The following is a 5,656-nucleotide window of genomic DNA, read 5'->3' as shown; positions in this document are numbered from 1 at the left end:
CAGGCTCCCTACGAGTCAGCAGCATAGCCTGGCAGCCAAGGGGGCAAACCGCATCCTGGGGTGCAGCCAACACAGTACAACCAGCCGGTCAAAAAAAGGCTATTATCCTGCTGTGTTGACAGGAAAGCAGGAGGAGGAAAGAAGGAGGAAGAGTTCCAGTTGGAAGGGATCTACAGCGACCATCTAGTGCAACTGCTGACTAGCTTTCTTCTAGTTCTAGTGTTGGAGCGGCCTCACCTTGAAGACTGTGTGCAGTTCAGGCCCCGCAATTTAAGAAGGACGTGAAGGTACCTGAAAGCATCCAGAGGAGGGCAACGAAGCTGGTGAAAGGGCTGCAAGGCACGTCCTGTGAGGAGCAGCTGAGGACTTTGGGCTGGTTTAGTTTGGAGAAAGGGGGCTGAGGGGCAACCTCATTGCTCCCGCGGCTTCCTGAGAAGAGGACGGGGAGAGGAAGGTGTTGAGCTCCTCCCTGGGATCCAGTGATAGAACACATGGGAATGGTTCAAAGCTGCACCAGGGGAGGTTTAGACTGGACATTAGGAAACATTACTGAGAGCGCAGGCAAACACTGGAACAGGCTTCCCAGAGAGGTGGTTGATGCCCCAAGCCTACCAGTGTTTATGAGTAATTTGGACAACGCCCTTAATACCACACTGTAACTTTTTGGTCAGTCCTGAGGTGATCAGGCACTTGGATTAGATGATCGTTGTAGGTCCCTTCCAATTGGACTGCTCTATACTAAAACGCCACGTGCAGCTTCAGAACAACTCGATATCAAGATGACAAATATAAGCCAAAAAGAATCCAGACAACAGCAGCAATAACACAAATCCACAGCAAGCTCCTTGGCTCTTTATATCTGAAATATATGGGAAATGGAAATGTGCAGCTTAAGTTATCAAGGACTATTAGGAGAAAAGGAAATTTTACAACCGCGACACCGGCAGGGAACTTCTCCAGCGTGCAAGGAGCTGCTTGCAGCAGTCCTGGTCCAAACCTGCCGGTAAACTGGAGGCACAGGCAGTGCTATCAAAGAGAAGTTTAACAAGATCACCCCAAGGAAGACACATTTTCTCATCCGCACTGCAAGCCAAATGACTCACTAAGCCTTGTCAAGGTTGTCACTGCCTGTGATACCCACCAGCCCTCCGCTTCCCAGCAAAGCAGCGTGCAGAGACAGAGGGAAAATCCAGGGAAAATCCAAAGCATCATCCTTGTCGTCCCCCCCCACGGTGAGCTCCCACCAGCAGACAAAGGGCAAATTTGTTGGCAAAAAGGGGGTTTGCAGCCAGGAACCACCTCAACAGCAAACCCACGGCGGGAAGCTCTGACGACAAGGACGCGCCAGCTCCCCTCCCCGCTGTGACAGCAGATCACAGGGATTAGGGGTCCTAACCATCACCCCTGTGACCAACCCAGAGCCTTGTGTTACCTGCTTTCCTACAGCAGCAGAAACAATGCTATCTTTGTGATTCTTCGTTAGTGAAGGACTCGAGACCTTAAATACTGCTATAAAATTCCTCTCTAAAGAGAAGCGATGTCACGCTATCGGAACAGGAGGAAAACTAAAAATCCCAGAATTTAAACCCCTACGTTCTACCTTCTTCTCCCATTCCTTTTTTTACCCAACTGTAAAACAGGTGGTTCGGTTGAGGCCTACCTTAAGCTCGATTTCTTGACGGGAAAACAAAACAACATACAAAGACACGGTTTTGCTGTAGGGTCTGCGACAAAACTTTGCAAGGCACTTGGAAGACGGGAGGTGCCACGCGTTCTTTTTCCTTAAACACAGTGAATTTTAAAACGGTGTGCCATCCAAGCGCACGAGGATTTTTTTTCCTAAGTGTATTTATTTCCAGTATATTTATTCCTAAGTATCGTCGCACTTATGACTGAGGTGGAGAGCAGCGTCGAGTTGAGGAACGATGGGGTTTGAAGGGACACAAGTGGCTGGAGTCTATCAAGGAGGTCCGAGACAGCTCTGCCAGCGCATCTCCATGGCAAGAGGCTCTGCAGCAACCTAGCAGAGGTTAGATCTGCTTTTAGGGTGAGTTTTGTTTTCTTCTGTCGAGACGGGCAGCGGCTTCGCCTGGTTCCAGCGTTGGGCTTGCGCGTAGCCGCAGGTATTTCGCAAACAGCACTCGGAGGGTAACGCGGTGATCCGGCTGCCGCGAGCTGCGCTGTGCTTGCACAGCCCTCACGTCGGGGGCTGCTGAGGATGCACGGGGAGCCTGACGAAAAAAGAAAGCTGATCCCAGCTGCCGATAAAACAGCCCGGCCCACAGCATCCTCGCTGAAACCAGGAGAGCGAACTACCCTCGTAGACAGGCAGATGTAAAGAAGCACACCCCACCCTTTCACCAAGCGTTGCTTTCTCAGAGAGACTTTCGTGGTTGGGTGCACAGGTGGGAGGGGAACGGCGGCACGCAGCGGCCCTGAGGATATCCCCATCCCCAACACCGTGTTTCCCTGGGTGAGAAGGATGCAGCAAATGGAGGGAAAAAAAACGAGAAAGACAGAGAGAAGATGGGCTGAAACAAGAGGGCAGCAGCTGGTTTGGGGACCAGATGCGGGAGCAGAGAGCATATAATAGCAATTACACTGAATAATTTGCGAGAAAAAGGAAGGGTCCCAGAACCTAAAGGCTAAGAGTCACTAAAAGCCAGCGTAGCTCAGCCTCCAATGGCCTTAAAAAAGCTTCTTGCAGCTCAAGAAGAAGTTGTGGACCTACCCAAATCACGCATGGATCTTTCAAGAGTGAAATTAATGGATCGTGCATTGAAAGACCTTGCAACGAGGATAAATCTGTGGGTGAACCTGAACAAAGTTTCATCACCGCTCCCATACCCAAAAGCAAAATAATTTTGGAGTTTCCCATTACGCTGGAAGCACCTGCAAGACATCAGCCCTGAGCCGCGCGGCTCCGGTGCCTTTTGTTCTGGCTACTAACTTGGCCAAGTCCCTGGAGTTAACAAAAGGATTTGGGATTACTGTAATACTGTTACGAATTCAGTGTGAAAGCAGACACCAGTATTACGGGATGATTATCACAGAGCGTGTTCAATATGTTCACACAGAATGGCACAGCAAGAGGTTAATTATATTGCTACTGGAATCAGCTTCCAAAAGGACCATCCTTCGGTTTAAGAGGGGAATTTAATTTTCACACTCATTCAGTTCTGAGCTCTTTCAAGAGAGACGGCTATTTATGCCAGAATGTAAACGATGGTTTATGATCATGAACTGCTGCTTAATAGGAAATAAATCCAATTGATCAAAAGTGCTTTACCTGTGACCCCGAGCAAGACTGCTGTTCAGGCTGTAATATTTGCAGAGGACGAGAGAAGCACGGGCTTTGCAGCTGAAACGTTTTAGCGGGCTCCAAACCCATTGCAATATTTGCTTAGCACGGCAGCCACTTTCAGCTGGGAACATTTGGGGAATTAATACCAAATCTGCTTCGCTAATTCCTTTACGCTGAACGGACCGCGGGCAAAGATGAAGTTAACGTAACCCATCAGGCACAACACTGCATTGGTACGGTGGCCCTGGCTAGAGATCAGCTGTAAGGGAATACTGATTTTAGCAGGCAAGGTATTAAAACCCACGTGGACTCTTCAAATGAATTGCATGTGTCTGGGTATGCACCCAAAATTCCTGTTAATAAACAAAAAGAAACAGGACTTTTGTTTCCTGGAAAGATGGAGGGAGCAACAGAGGAAACACCACCCAGGTTCAAGGGAAAAAGCAAGTGATTTGACCAGCAGGTCAAGGGAGGGGATTGTCCCCCTCTGCTCCGCTCTGGGGGGACCCCCCTGCAGTGCTGGGGCCAGCTCGGGGGCCCCCAACAGCAGAAGGACCCGGAGCTGCTCAAGCGGGGCCAGAGGAGGCCACGGAGATGCTGGGGGGGCTGGAGCAGCTCCCCTGGGGGGCCGGGCTGAGAGAGTTGGGGGGGTTCAACCTGGAGAAGAGAAGGCTCCAGGGGGACCTTTGAGCGGCCTCCCGGGGCTTAAAGGGGGGGACAAGGAAGATGGGGAGAGACTTTGTAGTAGGGCCTGTTGCTATAGGACAAGGGGTGATGGTTTTAAACTAAAAGAGGGGAGATTTACACTAGATACAAGGTAGAGATGTTTTACGATGAGGGTGGTGAGACACTGGACCAGGTTGCCCAGAGAGGTGGTTGATGCCCCATCCCTCAAAATGTTCAAGGTCAGGTCGGAAGAAGCTTTGAGCAACCTGATCTCGTTGAAGCTGTCCCTGCTCATGGCAGGGGGGTCGGACTAGATGACCTTCAAAGGTCCCTTCAACCCAACCCATTCTATGGTTTATCAAAACCTCACCAAGCCAAAGGTCATTAGCACCTGAGAAATCTAGAGAGCTGCAAGGAAAACTGTTTCTAAAAACAGAAACATTTCGGTATGGAAATATGACCGGATGTGGTTAAAGGAGAACTTATTAAAAGTTATGTCCCAGCTTGCCTCAGGCACGATGAGGACTCAAAACCTTGCTGCTCTGTTCTCATCACACACACGCTCAGAGTCTCAGGACACCCACTCACATCCTCTTGCTTTGGAAATGGCAAATAAAAAGAAATCCTAGCAAACTTTCACAAAAAGCTTGTTTTCATATTAGAATAACTTTATTCTCCCCATCCATCAGACTTCCTGCTTTTTCCTCCTAGAGTCATGCTTGTGACCATGTCCATCTTCCCAAGAAAGGCTGCACTGCTCAATCACAAGTATTCATTATGAAGTTTAAACGAACCTGAGAACAATCTCATTTTCCCAGCTGCAGGGCACAAACCAAACAATCAGCCTTCCCAAAACCAACCTCACTTAGGAGCTTTTCCTCCCAACTTTTTGGCAACAGACTGGCTCGGAGCATGGCGCAGGCACATACCAGTAATAAAGTAAAATCTTCGCACGATGGGAATCGGAATAACATTTGATTGCAGGGCTTTTTCCAGATGTCAAAGCAAGCCTCATCATCACTGGTGAAACACAGCTCGTTGTCAGCGTCAGGTAGGGTTGGGGAGCGTTGCCCCAAAGGAACTCCAGCGCTGGAGATCAAGCTTCATTTTAATCACAGCACCTGGACCCTTCAGTAGGTTGTTCCCACCTTCCCACTTGGTTCATTTTTTTTTTTTTGGTTTGTTTTATTGCTTACTTTCTCAAAATGCGGTTGAGTTGTGATTACTGAATCCAAAAAATGATTTGAAAAGAGATCACAGAATGGTGGAGGTTGGAAGGGACCTCTGGAGATCATCTGGTCCAATTCCCTGTTCCAGCAGGGCCACCTAGAGCCAGCTCCCCGGGATCATGTCCAGATGGCTTCTGAATATCTCCAAGGATGGAGACTCAACAGCCTCCCTGGGCAACTGTCCTGGGTTGAGTGAGTGGTGGAGTTTTTTGGTGGCAGGGGAGGGGGCTATCGGGCGGCCCCCTGTGAGAAGCTTCTCGAAGCTCCCCCAGCTCCACGTCAGCTCCACGTCTGTTTGGGAAATTGAGCCAATCGGCTGCGCCTCTGCGATAACGTATTTAAGAAGGGACGTGGTGACGGGCAGGGGGACTTGTGAGGAGGAGTTGCTGCAGCTGCGTGAACACCAAGGTCAGTGGAGGAACGGAGGAAGAAAGAGGGGGAGGTGTGCCGGAGCAGA

Source organism: Tyto alba, unplaced genomic scaffold, assembly GCF_018691265.1.
Source record: "Tyto alba isolate M040663 unplaced genomic scaffold, T.alba_DEE_v4.0 Super-Scaffold_9, whole genome shotgun sequence".
Lineage (NCBI taxonomy): Eukaryota > Metazoa > Chordata > Aves > Strigiformes > Tytonidae > Tyto > Tyto alba.
This window is presented reverse-complemented; position numbering follows the sequence as displayed.